General features: G+C 40.9%; 1 protein-coding gene across 1 annotated transcript in view; it reads left to right on the forward strand.

The window, feature by feature from the left end:
- LOC309564935 (uncharacterized protein) overlaps window positions 1–21922 on the forward strand; it is a 206267-nt gene that overhangs the window by 21894 nt on the left and 162451 nt on the right. The gene's annotated exons all lie outside the window — the stretch shown is intronic.

Raw genomic sequence — 21922 nt, forward strand, 5'->3', positions numbered from 1 at the left:
TAAGTCAGTAATTACTAAGAATTGTAGGCCTATAATACATAACGCCAAATTTCCATGAAAAGAATTGTACCGCTTTTGGTATGTAATTCCTGACATAATCATACCGCCAGGGAGGTTAAGACTCGTGCTACAAGACCCCCAAATGCAAAAGTTCTACCTGGACTGAACCCATCAGCTACTTTTTTCTTCCAGAACATCCATACATCAGGTAGACACTATCACAATTTAATCACAAAAAAAAGGCAAGTAGCCACAGTAAAGCACTGACAACCTAAAACTTGACAAAAGAAAACAAAGTAAAGGAAACCTTTGTACTGTATAAAAAGTCTATGCAGGTAGTGCAAGTACAAGAGAGTTTAAGCATTTCAACATGGAGGTCAAGCACAGGATGCTAACAAAACAGGCTCTAGAAACATGCACAGGTAAAATATAATAGGACAAACAGAGACAGAAGGGGATATCTTTAAATGAGGGAAAGATCAAGGCATCGGTGTACCAAACTCAGAGAGGTCCCAACTTTCCCAATTTTTTTAAAATTGTGGTATAACATCATTCCATTCTCTGGATTTCAGCTATAAGCTGAAGGGATCGAGACTGATTCAGGGGTACTGTTGACAACCAACAGAACGGGATAGCTCTCCTAGCAGCCAAGAGGATGTATGAAATCAGTGGTTTAACAGGCTTGTTAAAACCGGAGAAAGGAAGACCCAATGAATACTGGATAGGGTCGAGCGGTAGGGACAAGCCCATCACAGACTGAATTAACATCATCCCCTCAGTCCAAAAAGGCTGAATCTGAGGGCAAAGCAAAAAAACATGAAACAGTGAGCCTAGTTCAAGGCCACAGCGCCAGCACCTATCTGAGCATTAGGGGGTCCTATACCAAAACTACAACATTTTTAAAGTGGTCTCTCTCTGCACTATGCATTTAAAAGCTGAAGTCCATATCTTATCCCACATCTGTAAAGATATTGGTGAGGGTCCTGGATACACAAATACTCAAAAGAAGTGGGTATATCTAGAGTTAGGGATGCGTACCCAGAATTGAAGAAATATCTAACTTGTAGATAAAAAGGGAAATCACATTTTTTCCGTAACACTTCAAAAGTATGTAAACTACGGGTGACTGGGTGAACTAGATTACAGAGTTGAAATAAGGGGGCCTGCATCCACGGTATCATGCGACTAAAATGTAAACTGTCTGGCAGTATCGGATTAAGCAAAATATTAGTAAGAGGGGGACATAGTGAAGAGAGAGAGAACTTCTGGAAACACTTATGCCATATTGGCAAGGTGAAAAGCACAGGCACTATCACCATTTACAGCAACAGTAAAGGAACAACTGTGCTGACATGGCCAGAGAAAACAGATATATCAGATTTTGCTGGGGGTCCACGTCCAAGTCAGTAGTTTAGGACCTTGGTATCCCACCTATGCAAGAGCTTTATCTGCTGATTTAGATGGTTAGGCCCTCAAAATGTGGACTGTTAAAAGATTTAAAAACTGCTTACACCCATGAACCAAAGGTCTTAATCTTGAATGGGAGAGATTAGAGCTCTAAAGTAATTTAACCTGCTTTATTTAAAAGCTTACAGGACTTTACTAAATTATCTATCGGGGACTATGCTGAGTTCCAGGATTTTTCTCTTGAACTGGAAATTGCAAAGAATTAGCCACACTTACCCAGGCCTTAGCTATTTAGATAATGCACATGGTATAACCCAGTGGTGGTAAAATTGCTTTGCTGTCTTCAAGAAAAGTGAGGATCAGCAGATTCTAGGTATGAAAGGCAACATCAAGTGTCCATTCCCCCTTTTTCTGAGTCCATCCATCTGATATATATAGTCAAGACCAAGAATGACCCAAACATCTCTGTTGTTGGCATAAGGGCAGCAGTTTACCTGTCTGGCAGGGGCGGTGTGGTGACACTTCAGTGTCCACTAAAGACTTCTGAGCCAAGTAAAATCTTGGCAGGTGAGCCATAAACAATCATCTGTGACAGTCACATTATGGAGCAAGTTACTTGATGGGGGGACATTGGGAAAGACTCATGCAAAAATGTTATGTTATGGTATTTCCCCCAAGAAAACCTAAGAAAGTAGTTAAAATATATGCTCTCCTCGATGACCAGGGCAGCCATTTACTTGCAACTTCAGAATTGTTCAACTTGTTTAGCATAAGGGGAAATGTTTTGCTCTATACACTGCAAACATGCTGGTTCAGTGGAAATTTCAGGAAGAATAACTTATACTTCTAATTTCATTATTACGCCCATAGAAGGAACTGAATGGATTCCTCTTCCTATACTGATCAAATGCAGTCAATTGCCTTGTGGTAAGGAGAACATTTCTACACCAGAAGAAGCACTTTTTAACCCTACCTAAGCCATTTAGCTGACCGCATCCCACCACTTGACAATGATGCCATAATCATGATTCTGCTGGGGGGAGACATCATGAGAGTATACAAGATAGGTCTTCACTACAGTGGTTGTAACAATGCGCTCTATGCCTAAAGGACGGACCCAGGTTGGGTAACTATTGGTACCATCCAATGAGGTACTGTTCAATACAACTATCATACAGGGAAGTCAAGGCTACTTTAGAGAACTACTTTCTGATAGCTCTGGTAAGACAACACTCCAGACTGACACCAACAGTAGCAAGCCTGCATCTTCTTCAGAGAATTCACTGATTATTGAGATCCAAGCTAACAACATTGACAGTTTAGTCAACATACCTGGAATACTGTTAGCAATGAACAACTAAAGGGAGTCGGCAGAAACTTCTGGCCCAGTTATAATGCAGGAATATTAAAATTTGCACAAGTTGGAAGTAGAACTTCACAAGGACGGACATGTCAAGAGGTTCCTAGAGGGACTACTCCACATTTTCCCCCAAAAGACAATACAACTCTTTCCACCTTTTTGAAGAAGTGGCTTGAGACGTCTAAGAACTGTTCTAGGTGTGTCAAGTTTACACTGATGACGACGCATTGCAGACTTCACCATTATAAGGATGCATTTATTTGTTTTGCATGGTCCTACTCTCTGTGTGTTTTTTTTTTTTTAGGTCCAGTATCCCTTGTATCTGTGTTCATGCGATGGGGTAAATTGAGTTAAAGCGGTAGTATCCCGCTTTTTGACACTTTTACCTACATGTAAGCCTATAATAAGGCTTACCTGTAGGTACAATTAATATCTCCTAAACCGGCTTGGTTTAGGAGATATTTGCAGTGCATGCAGCCGCTCACGCGAGCGGCGCATGCGCTCTGAAGGTCCGGGGGGACCTTCAGTTTTCCTTCCCGGGAGCTTGCCGGATGGGAGTGACGTCATCGCGGCTCCGGCCAATCACAGTGCCGGAGCCGCCAAACCCGGAAGAGACGCAGAGGGATCATGGCAGCGCCCGCATCGATGTCCGGGGGTCCGTGTCGGGGCTTTGTTCTAAGGTAAGTAATACATAATGAGCTAGTATGCGATGCATACTAGCTCATTATGCCTTTGTCTTGCAGGTTTTTTGTTTTTTTTTTGTTTTCGGGTTTACAACCACTTTAAAATGCAAAGAAGGTGTAAAGGTCTTTCACCTTCAGTAAATGTTTAAAAAACATCTTTGTAACCTTATATGCCTTGAATAAACTATACTAGACTTCACACTGAGTCTTTCGTGAGTTGAAGCTGCCTGTGGATTCTGCCATATCAGCAAGTATTCATACTGTCCACACAGCCTTGGTTGTGGGAAGCGCAGTATGTTCAGTTTTCAAAAAATAGTATTTGCAACCAAATACAAAGTAAACCTCCTGCTCCAGTAAAGCATAAACTGAGAAACAAAGAAAAAGAGAGCTGACAAAGGTTTTAACACTTCTCACATCAATATTAATAATAATAATAAAAAAAGAAAATCTTGCCTTTAGATGCACTTTAAGGCCTCGTGCTCATGGGCTTATGAAAATAAGCAGCATTTTCTTTCTTTTTTTTTTGCCAGAATCTAAAAACGTTCTAATATTTTTTTTTGTTTTCTCCCTGTAAATTCTTCCATTTGAGTACTCAAACACCAAGGTGTGCATGGCTGCATAGGCTAACATAGAGGTGCTTTTACAGACTGACAAAAGCAAAGCTGAATGCCTGTATAAGTTGCATTTTTTAAGCTCGGTGTGCATGAGGCTTAAATATATCTAGAAGCTGGCACAAAAAATCCCAACCAGTTTTATGATGATACTTTTTCAGGGAAGGTCCCTCCATCTTCTTGAATGGGGATTGCCAAAAGTGTTCAGAAAAACTGGTGGCTGTCTTTATCCCTTGGAGCTGATGCTGACATCTGGGACAAAGAGAAGGACAAGAAAATCTAGTCTGGGGATGTGGTTGTGTAATAAAACAGCTTCCTCTTGGATTCATAGCAAGGAACTGCTATAGCGGCAGAAGGGAAAAATGGGTTTTCTACAAATTAGAAGCTAGGCCAGGACAATTCTAAACAGTCTACATCTGGCATTACTTTGCCTGTGCAGGCATCCTGCATGAATTCACAGAATACATATAAACACCCACAAAACTGATAAACACCCACAATATATTATCATTGTCACCATAAAAAGTATCCAACCTTAACCACTTGCAAACCGCCCACTGTACTTTTTTCTGCGGCAGGGCGGCTGGTCTGTGCCAGATCACGTACCTAGTATGTGATCTTACACTTCCGGGTCTGGGGCCCAGCAGCGGGTACCGCAGACGCGATGTTCGCCGGCACCCACTGATGACACAGGCAGAACCGCAATCTACCCATGTAAACAGGCTGGATTGTCCCTTGTCAGAAGGGAAGGCATTGAGCCTGTGTTTCTGCAAAGCATACATATTGGCCTAAATTTCGGAAGAAATTTGTTTTTCTACATTTTTTTATTGAGTGTTTTAAAGCAAAAAATATAGTTTTTTGCTGAAATTGTTTTTTTTTTGTTTATAGCGCAAAAAATAAAAACCGCAGTGTTGATCAATTACCACCAAAAGAAAGCTCTATTTGTGGGGAAAAAAGGGACAAAAATGTTATACAAGTATAGTGTCGCGTGACTGTGCAATTGTCAGTTAAAGTAACACAGTGCTGTATCGCAAAAAATGTCCTGGTCATGAAGGGGGGTAAACCTTACGGAGGTCGATGCATACTTTGTACGATTGTTTGGTTTCCTCTGTATTTCTGGAATGTGTTCATCTCGCCCTGCTGTACCCTTCTCTGTGTTCTAATAAAATTATATTTGCAAAAAAAAACCTTACAAAGGTCAAGGGGTTAATCAGAATGTATTGTATAATTCTGTTAATTTCACATCTAGTTATGGTAAAAATGTAAAAATAATATTTTTATTTTTTAAATTATAGGGTGGTTTGGTGTTCTGGTCATATGTAGATAGAGTTAGGACCATGGCAAGGGCTAGGTTCAGGTCCAGGTATAGGCCTGACGTGTTGGCCATAGATGCTTTGATTAATTTTTTGATCAAATTCTCCCAGTGGGAATAAACGATCTATAGTGTACAACTCATTCAAATGATATGCCATACACAGGGAATTGGATTTTGGTTAATAGTTGAAAGATAAAAAATAGTTGAAAGAGATCCTATTTTCAATATGCAATCTCATAGTCCAATCAATTAAAATATGATCAAATTCATGACCAACACATCTCAGTGCTGCCAATTGATGCAAAGCAATCAATTTTCCATCCAGGCTGATTGACTTGAATTTGATATAAAACAAACCTAAATCATTTGGAAGGGAAGTTATACCTGTTCAATTGTTTGCTAATTTGGTTGTTTTGGTGGAATCGCACATAGCTCAGATGTTAATCAAAGCCTGTATGACCACTATCAGGGAAGGAAGCAATAGCCTGCTGTAAGTTGAATTTAAGCTAAATGTAAAAGATAGTCTCACATTTCCATTTTGCACATTTAAATACAATTTCAGAAGAAATGGCTATCAGTTCTGAAAATATCTTCCGAAGTTTACAGAGGATATCATGAGGTTTAACCACTTTAGCCCCGGAGGATTTGGCTGCTCAAAGACCAGGGCCTATTTTGCGATTCGGCTCTGCTTGACTTTAACGGACAATTGTGCGGTCGTGCGACGCTGTACCCAAATGAAATTGACGTTATTTTTTTCCCACAAACAGAGCTTTCTTTTTGTTGGTATTTGATCACCTGTGCGATTTTTACTTTTTGCGCTATAAAAAAAAAAAAGAGTAACAATTTTGAAAAAATAACAATATTTTTCACATTATTTTTTTATATGAAATTCTCAAAAAAAAATGTAAAAATCAAAATTTTTTAGCATTTTAGGTCAATTTGTTTTATGCTACATATTTTTGGTAAAAAAAATCACAATAAGCGTATTTTGATTGGTTTGTGCAAAAGTTATTGCGTTTACTAACTACGGGAAAGATTTATGTCATTTTTATTGGTTTTTTTTTTAACTAGTAATGGCGGCGATCTGTGATTTTTTTTTTTGCGGGACTGCGACATTGCGGCGGACAGATCGGAACCTTCACTGACATTTTTGACACTTTTGGGGGTGCCAGTGACATTACTACAGTAATCAGCTCTATACATATGCACTGTTACTGTAAAAATGACACTGGCAGGGAAGGGGTTAACTTTATTGGTGATTGTGACGGTGGCGGGTATCAGACCCCTGGCCTTCTCATCCAACTTGTGACCAAGGACCAAGCAATCTCACACCCTGCCATCACTTGCGTAACAATGCCACTCTCAGCTGCACCCGGAACGCAGATTTTCCAGCTTGCGGGACCACAATCTAGATGCCAGCAGGCTGAGAGCGATTGTGACAGGGCTAATTAAGCAATTAACCCTTTCTCTGCCACCACCTCTACGTTATGATGAGCCCAGAGGATGCTCGTAATTTTAGAAATACCAATTCGAATTTTAGAATAATCATCTGTAACACGCGCTGTTACCGCAGACAGGAATGTCCAGAGGATTTATTCTAGACAGTAGCGCTCTTCAAGAGACAGGTTCTTTGGTAGTTTTGCATTAAGAGCTTAGTGACAAGATTAACAATTTTCAAAATAAGGTTTAATAAAAAGGTTAAAATTGGTGCAAAATAAAAATATTTACAGAAAAATGGGTTACAAAGAAATAAAGACACAATTCAGCAATTTAGAAAAATAAGATAAAGAATTGAGAAGTAAAGATACTTGCATTCAATGTCCTGGGGTATTATCAGAGTTCAGAAGCTGAGCCGGTTCCCAAAGTGATAGATAGATGTTTCTTCGTTGATGGAACAGGAGAACTGAAAAAAACATCTGCTTCTTTCCTTTTCTCTGAGACCTCAGGGGGTGTCACCAGAGATTCTTGACCAATAAACACAGTGGCCCTGGGCGGCCCTAGGCTCAGACAATGGCAAGGAACCTCCCGTTTAGACTGATTTATAACAGAATTCACATCTCGAAATATGTAATGGTTACATTCTTTAAACTGCTATTTCCTCACTCAGCAGGTGATTTGCCTTCAAACGATACTAAACATGTATATCTTGATCATACAGGGAATATCTTATTGCTACCTCCTATTCTATATGTGACAGGGTGATCATGTATGATCTCGTTCCGTTCAGTAGTTTATTTCTCATCCAAATATATACTTTTTGTTAATGTGTCATGTTCCTGTTTGCATTTATGAATTGGGTATGGATTTGTTAGATGTATTTGGTACATCTCAAATTAACAATTTGGCTGGGGAATTTACAACCCAGCCTGGTCAACCTTATGGCCTGTACACACGATCCGAAAATCGGACGAAAAATAACGCTTGTGAAAAGATCGGACGATAATCTGATCGTTAGTACACAGCTTACAAGAGGCGATCATGACAGTCCGCCCGATATTATCCAGTCGTGCAAGCATAAAAATTTTGATCGTATTGTAACACATCATACGATAATCGTATTATCAGTATGTTGTTCGTCCGAAAAAAATGGTGAGCAGTAGACAGCGCATGAGCAGTAGACATCATTTCCCCTCACACGATACAACATGGTTATGCATACCGGAAGCTTTTGAATAATCGTCCGAGAAAATTCGTATTGTAAGTAACCTCTCCCATTTGCGAATATAATTGAGAGTTCCTAGCAACCAAACAAAAACGGATAGAACGTCGTCCGATTTTCGGATCGTGTGTACTGGGCATTAGTGAACATCTGCCAGGATGTGCTGAGATAAGGTTCCTAGATAAGGTTCTTAGTTGAGGTTCTTTGAAGTAACAGCTCTTTTGAAGCTCGCATTCTTAAGTGAATTGACTCAGGGAGGGGCTGTGTGAGCGAGGGTCTTTTCAAACTGTCATGGCAGAGCTCGGAAACCAAAATGGTTGCTTGACAAAATGGTGTCCCAGTGCAGGATACCATTACAGTGATCAAGGGGTTAAGTGTGTCCCTAGGGGCGTGATTCTAACTGTCAAGGGGCGTGGCTTGTTACATCATAACAGAGACATACGATCCTAAATAGCAGGATCGCATAGTCTGTCATGATCTAAGGGAGAATGACAGACGGCTGTGTTTACATCAGCCTTCTGCGTTTCTCCCTCTCCTGCGGGAGATCACAAGTGGCCGGCGGACATCGGAGCCACCGGTCACACGCGCGGGGATGTGATGTTAGTGAACGAGCGGGGGTGGGAGCGTGCGCTCCTAGAGGCTTGTGGGCGAGTGACGTACCGGTACGTCACTTTGCTCAGGAGGGGCTGACCACAGCAGTATATAGTCGTGCGGCGGTCGGCAAGTGGTTAAGAAACATACACTATATTACCAAAAGTATTGGGACGCCTGCCTTTACATGCACATGAACTTTAATGGCATCTCAGTCTTAGTCTGTGCATTTGTGAGAACGGCACTGATGTAGACAAGAAGGCCTGGCTCACTTTCTCTGCTCTAATTTATCCCAAAGGTGTTGTATCAGGTTGAGGTTAGGTTGGCCAGTTCCTCCACCCCAAACTGGCTCATCCAGGTCTTTATAGACCTTGCTTTGTGCACTAGTGCGCAGTCATGCTGGACATCCCCAAACTGTTTAAATAAATATGCTGAAAAAATTAAAATAATTTAATTTTCATCTTTCCTTAATTTGGAACAAGCCTGCAACCAGTGAAGTCTGAAAATTCTCATCTCCCTTCCTGCATACTTGTTCCAGATCACTAAAGACCCATACACACGATCAGAAAAATGTACGAAAAATACAGCTTTCGAGTACCATAATCTGATCGTTAGTACACCGCAATTAAGAGCCGATCATGACAATTTATAGGATGGGACAAGCACGAAAATTGTCTTGTGCGATAACAGATCGTACAATTTTCGTTTAATCAGTACAGTTTTTTTGTCCGAAAATGCAATGCCAATACAATACATACATTACATTACCTTTAAAATTGTATTCTGTTGTACCTCTTCATATTCAATATGAAATTAGCATGCAAAAAAAAATAAAAACGGACAATCTTATTGTGTGTACCAGGAGCAGGATAAACCCCATAGAACCAGCAGTATGTTTGATGATTCTATCACTTTTTACTATGTCATTTTTGGGGACTATAATTTGATTCTTTCCACTATCCACATCATATTTTACAAGTGAAATGCCAAATGTCATCTTCTCTTGGATTTAGCCACATGTAGTAGTAATGAGCGACATGGTATAAATTAGTGAACAACACTGAATATATTAGGCCACCCAACACTCAAGTCAAGTCTTGATCTGGTTATTTATGACAATCTTTAAATAATCCATAATCACTTATGTGCTCCTCTACAGCCTTTACAGATGTTATGCTTTTACGTAAGTAAATATATTTGATGGATTATATTAAAGATTATGAGCAAATGAAAAAGGCATTGTAAAAGGATAAGACTATCCTCCATAATTATTAAAGATAAGCCCATTATAACTCCACATATTTATCTCATTCTTTAGTGCCGGTTCACATTTATGCGATCACTGAGATTGCATGTAATTAGGAGCGCACAGCTCCTAAAATTACATGCAATGTCTGTTCGGTGCGAAGTCAGCCATACAGTTTGTATGGCTGAATTCGCACCGCAATCGCACTGAAACATGCGCAGGACCCTTTTTTTTTCCGCATCAGAATCGGATTGCATGGTGGTTCACACTAGTGTGATCTGATTCTGTGCGAACTCTCACTGCGATATGCGATCTGATATGGGGGTGTCATTAACTTTGAATTGACACCCCCAGCGTATCGCATATGGCAGTGTGAACTGGCTATGCTGCGGATGCGATGCAGGAACACGCTGTATATTCGCAGCGTTCCCGCAACGCATAAATGTGAACCGGCACTTAACCACTTCAGCTCTGGAAGGTTTTACTCCCTTAATGACCAGGCCATTTTTTGCGATTCTGCACTACTTTACTTTAACAATTGCGCGGTCGTGCAAAGCTGTACCCAAATACAATTGAAGTCATATTTTCTCCCACAAATAAAGCTTTCTTTTGGTGGTATTTGATCACCTCTGCGGTTTTTAGATTTTGCGCTATAAACAAAAAAAGAGCGACAATTTTGAAAAAACACAATATTTTCTACTTTCTGCTATAAAACATTCCCAATAAAAACTTTAAAAAATCTAATTTTTTTATCAGTTTTGGCCAATTTGTATTCTGCTACATATTTTTGGTTAAAGAAATCCCAAAAAGTGTACAATATATGGTTTGCGCTAAAGTTGTAGCATTTACAAACGATGGGATCGATTTTTGGACTTTTTTGTTGCTTTTATTAGTAACGGCAGTGATCAGCGATTTTTAGCGGGACTGCGAAATTGCGGTGGACAAATCTGACACTTAAGTGACACTTTTTGGGGACCAGTGACACCAATACAGTGACCGGTGCTAAATATTATGCACTGTTACTGTATAAATGACTCTGACAAGGAAGGGGTTAATACTGGGGGTGATCAAGGGGTAAAGTGTGAGCCTAATTGTGCTTACTAACTGTGGGGGGGCTCTGTGACAGGCACACAGAGATCGGTGTTTTCAGTTTAGCTGAGATAAACAATCTCACTGTGCCTGTCTGACAGGAGAGCCGCCTACCTTGTTTACATAGGCAGGCAGCTCTCCTGTCAGTTTTTTCAAAGTTCGCGGGAGGCGGGCGGCGATCGAGCCCGCTCCTCCCGCTGTGTCTAATCTCTGCCGAGGCCGCGTGCACATAATCACCTAGAGCTACGTGATTATGCGCAGCCGAGCCGCCCTGCTGCGGTAAATCTGCGTGGGGCAGTTGAAAAGTGGTTAATGGTTAATATCACAAAGAGCTTTAATCTACAGACCTTGAATTTAGCTGGATGTCATTTTTTTCCTGGGTCTACCACTACTTCACAATCAGGTTTTTACTTTATTCATATTATATTTATATTTTTACTTTGTTTCTATTTTTTCTTCAATAGTTTTAGCTTAATAGGAAGTGGTTTTACAATTTACAAAGAACAAAGGTAGTACCATTCAGGCTGGCTTCACACTGATGCGATGCGGGCACTCCTGTATTATGTAATTCCTGTAAAGGTTCCCGTATCGTATCAGACTCGCAGGCAGTTCACACTGTTCTCTGCGAACCGCTGAGGGTGTCAATGTAAAGCTAATGACACCCCCAAATCGGTTTGCAGAAGGCAGTGTGAACTGTGGAGTCGGACGGGAATCGGATGACATGGGTCTGAACATCCATGCGATCCGATTCCAGTATGGACCAAAAAAGGGTTCCTGCACCATTTTGGTCCGAATGGGATGCGATTTCAGCCATACAAACTGTACGGCTGAATTCGCATCACACAGACATGGCCTGTGATGTTCACAGCAGAGACAGATATAGGTGATTGGGTAAGTGGTAGAAGAGGGGGGAAAGGAGAGGATTGGGCAGAATAACATGGGCAGGGGGTAAGGAGAAATGGTCAACTGGTCTATCGGGGGTGACTCTTAAACTTCCGGAGGGAGGAACATGGCAATAGCATCAATGGTTTCTATACATTTTTATATAGGGCCCTTCTGTCAGTGTGTGTGGCTGTCAGTTAGACCATAGTTGGATTTATTCTGGCTTTTACTTTAGAAATTCTGAGCTTTTGAGACTTCCCAGAATTGGCATTTGTTAAGCAGCAGTGGCAGGTGATTCAGAACTTTAAATGTACTGTATGTAGATATCAGCGGGGTTAAGCTTGCAATTTAAAAGGGCTTTATATGGGTTTTTGTGTACATGGTGACCATAGAGCACATACAGCATACTTTGCCCAAATCTCCACACTGTAAAGCAGGTGTACCATGTGTAAAGAAATGCACCTGACTCTTTATAACACTAAAGGCAGGTACCGTATATACTCGAGTATAAGCCGACCCGAGTATAAGCCGAGGCCCCTACTTTTACCACAAAAAGATGGGAAAAATCATTGACTCGAGTATAAGCCTAGGGTGAGAATGCAGGGCGGCGGGCATGGTACAGGAGAATGCAGGGTACTGGCATGGTACAGGAGAATGCAGGGTGACTGGCATGGTGCAGGAGAATGCAGGGTACTGGCATGGTACAGGAGAATGCAGGATGACTGGCATGGTGCAGGAGAATGCAGGGCACTGGCATGGTGCAGGATAATGCAGGGTACTGGCATGGTGCAGGAGAATGCAGGGTACTGGCATGGTGCAGGAGAATGCAGGGTACTGGCATGGTGCTGGAGAATGCAGGGTACTGGCATGGTACAGGAGAATGCAGGGTACTGGCATGGTGCAGGAGAATGCAGGGTACTGGCATGGTACAGGAGAATGCAGGGTACTGGCATGGTACAAGAGGATCCAGGGTTGTGGGCATACTACAGGAGATGCAGTGCTGTGGGCATGGTACAGGTGGACCATGCCCGCAGCACTGCATCCCTTGTAGTATGCCCGCAGCCCTGCATAATGGCAGGTAGTGCAGCTGTTTCACTTACCTGTTCCAGAGGCGCCTTCATTTTAAAAATGGCCCCGCCCGGCGCCGACACGTCATTGCGCACGTGCCACCGCCTCTCGTATACTTTCGGCTATTCCCGGCCTCTCCCGAGCGGCGGCGGCGCGTGTGCGGTGACGTGTATGTGCCGGGCGGCGCCATTTTTAAAGCTTAAGCACGTCGGAGCGGCCAGGGACTTTTTTTTTTTTCTTGACTCGAGTATAAGCCGAGGCGGACGTTTTCAGCACAAAAAAATGTGCTGAAAAACTCGGCTTATACTCAAGTATATACGGTAAGTGGATATTTTGAACTGAAGCTGTCTAAGCTGAACTCTTTCTAAATTAATTCCACCACTGTTTGCAGGCAGGCTTTCATTGTAAGCCAAATTTGAGTCCAATCTTCTCCGCTAATGTGGAACCAAAGTCTACTTCCCATTTATGTTGGATAAGAGGGGTTGCAAAGAGGTGGTCTAGTAACAGGGAGTATATAGAAGATATTATGGGTGCTTGGAAAGTAAACAAGTACAGTACTACTTGTTTAATCATATAGTTATTTATTAGAGATAAATAAATCAAGTGAGACCTTTCTCTTTTTGGACATAGAGCGCTCCTCTCCAATCACCCAAAGTGTTCACTGCAGTAATGCCTTCATTGTTGTTATCAGAAAGGTAGCAGCCCTAGGCTCCGACGGAGCCTATCACTTACCACCTACAATTGGGATACAACCTATTGGAAGCAATTCCCTCTACACGTGCCACACAGTAACTTGCCGCTAGGCAGCCACGAGCGGTACCAGTGCAGCTCTGTCTTCCACTCAAACTTGATAGAAGACATTAGGCAGGGAGTTATTCACAACTTTACTCATTTGTAGTGAAATAATGTTGTAGTATGGGATTTTCTCAAGAGAAAATGGTTAGCCTGAAGGTATCTGAATATTCAAGTGTTTGGTGAATGATAGTCGTCTCTCAGGCTTTCAAATGCTTTGAGGCGATTGAATGTGACCTGATAATTTAGGCGATTGAGGCCTAGGGATGACCAGTGTTTAATTTTGCTTCAATTTTTACCTCTAAATGTATCCTAGTTCACACCCTAAGCTTTTTTTCCTGTTTTATGTTCTATTTCCATGTTTATTTCATATACATATACATATATATATATATGTGTGTATATTTACTGAATCCTTTCATCCACATATTTAATGTACTGCATATGTTTCCAATGTATATACTGTCCATACAATGTATCCTCTACACCTCTCCCTTTAGGCTAGGTTCGTATAACTGTGTAATCGTACGCATTTCCGCACCTGCAGAAACTAAACGCAATGCAGTTTAGGAAATATGTGGGGGTACCATTAAAGTGATTGTAAAGTCTTGTAGGTTTTTTTTTTATAACAAACATGTTATACTTACCTTCTCTGTGCAGTTGGTTTTGCACAGGGCAACCAGTATCCTCCTCTTCCCAGGTCCCTCTTCAGTGCTTTTGGCCCCTGCCTCCTGTTAAGTGCCCCCACAGCAAGCAACTTGCTATGGGGGTACCCGAGCCGAGCTGCAGCTCCGTTTATCTATTCAGACACAGAGCTGCTGTTCTGCCCCATCCCCTCCCTCTCCTGGCTAACTGATTTTGACAGCAGCGGAAGCCAATGGCGCCACTGCTGTGTCTTAGCCAATCAGGAGGGAAAGACTCAAATGGCTGAGGGACTCTTGGACATCACTGGATAGAGGTGGGGCTCAGGTAAGTATTAGAGGGTGCTGGGACGGCTGTTGGACACAGAAGGCTTTTTATCTTAAAACACAGAATGCATTAAGATGAAAAAAAGTCTACCTTTACAACTCCTTTAATCCCAATTGCATCCCCATGAATTGTAAACCGCAGCATAGTTTTCCTGCTGGGAACCACACTGCACTATGCGGTTTTCCTGGGGTCGCGTTTCCTGAAAAGGTGCAGGTACCTTTTCCCTGTGTTTTCTGTAAGTATAGCAGTCTATTCAAATAAATGGGGTGCTGTGCCTGAGCAGAAGTGGCTGCGGGATAACTGCATAGATGTGAACCAAGCCCTCATGTCCTTCTAACATCACAATGCCCTACTAATGCAAATGAGACATACACAGCCTAAAAGCAGTCCGATCCCATAGTAGCAGATATAACAATTACTTGCAAAGCTGCCTGCTCATTTCACTCAGCAGTGCCGCTAACATCAGATCACACAGTCTTTTGGAGAAATGATCCCTCTTTTGGAACCAAATCCCTCTGTCCCTCTTTCTTTGGTTTGATGTATAGTACCTACGTATTGTACCTACGTAAAAATTTATTTAACTTTTGTTATATTACACAAAATTTACCAGGCATTTTTGTGTATTAATTCCTATACTTCGAAGTATAATATATTTGTTCCTTATATAATAGTATACTTTTTTTCTTCTCTTTTAATAGTACAATTTATTTTTTAAAACAATGTTACTTACTACTTCTATGTCTTCATTTTTTGCCTGCCCATCGATTTCAAAACTTTTATATATGTTTGTATTTCTTCTTTATGAGTTTTATGCACCTATCCTCAAGAACTGGCAGGATTCTTCAACAAGATACATTGATGGTGCAAGATATTACCTAAATAAGTAGATATGCCTTCTAATATACAGATTGAATACTATGACTTGTTATTTTCAACTGATTCTCATTAAAGTGGAATTCAGAGCTAAAATTAACTAAGCTTGAAACTGGTCCCCTCCACCGCCCCCCCCCCCTTTTCTAAAACCTATACTAACTACCCTATAAAAGGAAGATGCATATACCCCACTATTTTCAGAGTGCTCTGGTTTGGTCAGCAGCCAGCTTCAGGGGAGAGGAACAAATAACTAATCACTTCTCATTTACAACAAAATGAAATTTTAATATTAGTTCTAGTGAAGGATTCCACTTTAAATCAATCTAACACAATTCAACAAATAACTAATCACTTCTCATTTAGAACAAAATGATTGTTTTGTGGGGTGCCTCTGTCACAGTTTTTCGGAGGATACTGTCCCTAATATCCAGCCTTTACAGAAGTATCATACCATTGACAGGGAAGAGATCCTGATTTTCCAAATTAGCAGTGAGAGTGACCAAACCTACACCAATGTCTACTTGGAGACGGAGACATTCTCTTCAGGCAATTCACCAGCATGCGGGATTCTTTTTCTACCAAGCTTGCCATTGTAACTGCAAAGAAAACAAATTTGCCAACTGTACTAATAGTGTTTTTTACAATTACTATATTTTTTTTTCTCAATGCGCTCTCCATTTTTGTTGACCTTTTTATAGAATCGTTTTTACTAAGTTTGTTCATCAAGAAATATGACTCAGTCTGATAAATGCCGACATTTGGCACTGCATTTCAGTTTTGAAACTTGAGGTAGACAATGGAAGGAATCATATCATAGCTTCCTACAAATCACAGATGGGAAAACAATGATACTAAAAGTTATTGACAGAATGTCACCAGACGTAATGTTGTTATTTGTGTGAGGGGAGATAAAATCCTGATCTTCTCTTCAGTCACAGCTGTGAAGAGTTTCATAACCCCTTTATAGCCCTGACAGATGTTACAGACCTATGTAAATAATACGTTTAATAGATTCAATTATCGATTGAGCCATGGGTATCTTGTAGGATGATACTGTATAATTGCTGAAGCTTCTGAATTTTCTCTCATTCCATGTTATTTGCATGCAGTTTCTACTATGCTCCAAAGGGCCACTTAATACATTTGACGTTAAGAGAGCACCAGACATATTGATGAGAGTTCATTGATTATACATTTTATGTGATAATAGGTTTACTGTGCCTCTTTTTTGGACCTTTCAAATCTTAGAAGCGGCTTAAAGAAGAATTATGGCTTTCTAATAAAAAAAAAAATAAGTGCACTTGTACATCTGCACTTAGCCCCTGTAAAGACCCACAAATACCTGTTAAACCTCCAGTGAAGTTGATCTAGTGCAGTTTTATACCTCCCAACTTTATGAGATTGAAATGAGGGACACCTATAAGCAAAATTATGTAGGCATAGGACACACCCCTGCCACATCCTCCTTAAAGCGGAGTTCAGGCCTCAAATACCTTTTTTAACTAAAAACACCCCTATAATACGGTACTAATCCATCGCCCTTTACAGAACCGCTATACTCATACTTACAAAGGTGTACAGTATTGGATTTTAGTCAAAATCTTACTTTTAAAAACGCTGTCTGGGCGCGGCCATCTTAGACGTGGGCATCTGAAGCTGCAGTGTAATCTGCTGTGTCCTTCTTCCTGTTTCCAGGGAGTGTTCTGGGAGTACTTCCTGATTCCACCCTCCTGGGAGTGATGACAAACAGCTCCCAGGATGCAATGCAAAGGCAGAAGTGATGTCGGTGGCCGTGGCCACAGAGGGGGGAGAGGGTGGAAGTACAATAAAAAATGCCCTGAAAATAAGGTAAGGAACCCCCGAAAAAAAAAGGAAAATTCCCAATTGTTGATCAGCATAGCGAGCGCTCCAGGAATCACTAAAGTTGCAAAATAGGCCGGAACTTCACCTTAAAAGAGAATTCTACAAAAAATTATTGGTTAAACCCACAAGTGATTTTTTTTTTACCACTACTATGTCTTTATATTGGTCTTTGGAATGTACACATGCAGACATTTAGAAATTGGATGAAAAGTGTAGCCCTGGAAAACACTTTTTGATAAGTACAGTAAACCCCCCTCCATCGCAGGGGTTACGTTCCGGACTCACCCGCGAGAAGTGTAAATCCGCGAAATAGAAATACCCTATTTAAATACACTCTAGGCATGTTTTTATAACTTTTCACTGTACTTTTAAAAACATTTTAAGGTCTTTAAACACACTTTTAAAACAATAGAAACACATTTAAACACATAAAAGATACTGAGAGACAGAGTAGGAGCAATGGAAAACACAAAAATATTTAATTAACAATGATTTAATTAGTAAAATAATATTAATAGGTCTTACAGAAAAAAAATGCAATATACCGGGACCGCAAAAACTGAACCGCGATATAACGGGGGTTTACTGTAGTGCATTTTATATAGAACTATATAGCTCAGACTAAAATGAGGGACAAATGAGGAGGAAAGAGGGACTTTATTCCGAATCAGGGACAGTCCCTCGAAATCAGGGACAGTTGGGAGCTATGCAGTTTGCTGTGACAGTGTGACAACGATGCTGCACTGCTCCTGAATTCAATGCAGAGTTGCCACTCTTAATTTAGACCGTGCCAAAATATTGCAGGGCATTGCTGTTGGCATTGTCCGTGTTGAATAATGAGCCTGCACCTTGTCAATCAGTACCTGGCCACACTTAGTCCTTCCCACGACTTTCTGGATTGAAAGCACTTCCTTTGTTGCTGAAACCCTCCCACCATGAGCTGCAGTGTCTGTGCAGGGAAGCGTGGGAGACACAAATGAAGGAACATTTTGCTCAGTCAGGGAGGGTAAAGGACATTTTTTGTTTGGTTTAGCAGGCTTGTGCATTACATAGTAACTCATTGTGGGACCTGTTTAGGCTGTCCTACAGGAGCCTTTAGCTATATTTTAAAACATCAACACATTTAAACACCTACCAAAAATCCCGATCCAGCACCCCACCAACATATCTCCATCAAGCCACTGGACTCTGGTTCCTTTGGGGTAAAAGCTTTTCCCTACTGGTTTAACAGTTGGGTATATTGTAGATACTTTGAGGCAGTGTGTGCTGGGAGATAGTTTATTGATCTATGCTATTCTTCATAAATTACTAGATAATGGGGCAAAGCTAGTAGACTTGGCACATGCAATAAAACACCTGTGTTGGAACTATATATAATGCTAAATCCAATGCATCCAACAGTAAGTGCTGTATTTGTATCCAGTGTAGCTAAAAGACAACTCCAGCAAATTATTTTTGTTTTTTTCTTTTCTTTTTTAGTTTTGATAGAATGAGGAAGCATTAGAACACTATTCAGATCTTTACCGCTGTGTTCCCTGTGGGGATATTTCTTCTCACATCTTATGCGTGGCAGCAATAAAAGCACTTTTTGGATGCAGAATAAAATAAAGGCACTTTTTAGCCGAGTACAGAGAATCCCTGCCAGGAACATACAGCCTTTAGACATACAAATGACTTTGTTTCTAGCTTTTGTTCACAAAGAAGCACAAACTAAAAATTGAGCTCCTGGCAAATGGTTAACTACACAGCTGGAATGCAAATATGGGAGATGTTACCTGTGTTTGCAATATTTTAACCACCTGAGATGTATGGCATTGCCAGGGTGCAGGGTGGATACAACTTTGGTCACTTTCTTGCACCCAGTTGCAGTTTTCATAATTCACCCCAGCTATTGCAAGTGGGGGGTACTAAATGCCATGTAGCTGTATGTGACATCATTAGGCAGCAGTAATTATTTATATTCTGCAGAACAGAACATTCTGTATTCAGGGCCTGCACCTGTACTCTTATCCTATTTGTGGATGATTTCATTGAAGACTCAGTTTGCAATGAGTTTCCTTTGTGCAGTTTATTAACCACTTCAATACAGAGCAGTTAGACCCCCTTCCTTCCCAGACCAATTTTCAGCTTTCAGCACTCTCACACTTTGAATGACAATTGCTCAGTCATGCTACACTGTAACCAAACAAAATTTTTATCATTTTTTTCACACAAATAGAGCTTTCTTTTGGTGGTATTTGATCACAACTGGTTTTTTTTTCCTTCGTGATATAAGCAAAAAAAGAGCAAAAATTTTGAAAAAAAAACACTTTTTTTTAGTTTCTATTATACAATTTTGCAAAAAATTAATTTTTCTTCATACATTTAGGCCGAAATTAATACTGCTACATATCTCTGGTAAAATTAACCCAAATTAGTGTATATTATTTAGTCTGTGTGAAAGTTATTGAGTCTAGAAGCTATGGTACCAATTACTGAAAATTGATCACACCAGATGTACTGATGGCCTATCTCCTTTCTTGAGGCCCTGAAATGTCAGGACAGTACAAATACCCCCCAAATGACCCCTTTTTGTAAAGTAGACAGTCCAAGGTATTTAGTAAGAGGCATGGTGAGTTTTTTGAAGTTATAATTTTTTCCCACAATTCTTGGGAAAATTAAGAAAATACATTTTTTTTCCTAAAACGTTGTCAATTTATAGGATATTCCTAACACATAGCATGTACACAGCAAAAATGACACCCCAAAATACATTCTGCCACTCCTCCTGAGTATGGCAATACCACATGTGTGACACTTTTTCACAGCCTAGCCATATAGAGGGGCCCAACATCCAAGGAGCATCATCATGCATCCTAGCCACTTGCCTAGGCCTATTTTTGACATTTGGTGTTTACAAGCTAAAATCAGTTGTTTTGCTAGAAAACTGCTTAGAACCCCCAAACATTATATATATTTTTTTAGCAGAGACCCTAGAGATTAAAATGGAGATTATTGCAATATTTTTTATCACACCGTATTTGCGCAGCGGTCTTCCAAACGCAATTTTTTTGGAAAAAATTCACTTTTTTTAATTAAAAAATAAGAAACCAGTAAAGTTAGCCCAATTTTTTTCCATAATGTGAAAGATAATGTTACGCCGAGTAAATAGATACCCAACATGTCATGTTTCAAAATTGCGCACGCTCACGGAATGGCGACAAACTTTGGTACTTAAAAATCCCCGTAGGTGACAATTTAAAAATTTCTACAGGTTGCCATCTTTGAGTTACAGAGGAGGTCTAGGGCTCAAATTATTTCCCTTGCCCTAACGATCGCGGCGATACCTCACATGTGTGGTTTGAACACCGTTTACATATGTGGGCGGGGTTTCCGTATGCGTTGCTTCTGCGCGCGAGCTAACAGGGACAGGGCGCTTTAATTTTTTTTTTTTTTTTTTTTTACTATTTATTTTATTTATTATTTTTTATTTTTACACCGTTTAACAAAAAAAAAAAAAATTATCATTTTTATTTCTATTACAAGAAATGTAAACATTACTTGTAATAGAAAAAGGCACGACAGGACCTCTTTTTTGTGAGATCTGGGGTCAAAAAGTCCTCAGATCTCACAAGTACACTAAAAGATAGAAAAAAAAAAATTATTATATAAAATGAAAAAAAAAAAAAAAAAGGACCTTTAAACCGGTTGCTAGGCAACAACATTTTCCGTAGCTCCGGTCCTCCAAGACCATAGAGTCAAGTGAGGGCAAGCTTGCCCTCACTCAACATCCTGTCTGTGAGGATCCGGGACCGGATCGTTTTCCCCGCTGCCGGCGGGTCCGGTAAGCGGGGAAAAGGACCGGACGCGGCGGGAGGGGGGGGGGCACCTCTTCCGCCATCCCGGAAGGGTGATCCCACGGCGAATCCGCCGCTGGGACCACCCTTATCGGAAAGCCAACCGTCCACCGTTTAAAAAAATACCAGGGTTATGGCAGCTATCTGCTGCCATAACACCGGTATTTAGGTTTAAACGGAGGACGTATATAAACCTTTTTGGACTTGGACATGGTGGCTGTATGAAGGGTGCTTTGTTGGGCAGGTGACAGGCAGGTGACAGGTACTCTGGTACTGATGAGCAGGTGGCAGGTACTCGGGTACTCCAATAGGCAGGTGACAGGTACTCGGGTACTCTGATGGGCAGGTGACAGGCAGGTGATAGGTACTGATGAGTAGTACTAATAGGTGATACTGTACTGATGGGTACTGATGATCAGTACTGATACGTGATAGGTACTGATGAGTACTGATGAGTAGTGATGGGTACTGATGAGCAGGCGGCAAGTACTCGGGTACTTCAGGCGTCAGGTACTCTGATGAGCAGGTGGAAGGTACTCGGGTACTCTGATGGGTAGGTGACAGGTACTCGGGTACTCTGATGGGTAGGTGACAGGTACTCAGGTACTCTGATGACGGGTATTCCGTTGACATCAGAGTACCCGAGTATCCGTCATCAGAGTACCTGAGTACCTGTCA

Source organism: Pelophylax lessonae, assembly GCF_965119305.1.
Source record: "Pelophylax lessonae genome assembly, chromosome: 10".
NCBI lineage: Eukaryota > Metazoa > Chordata > Amphibia > Anura > Ranidae > Pelophylax > Pelophylax lessonae.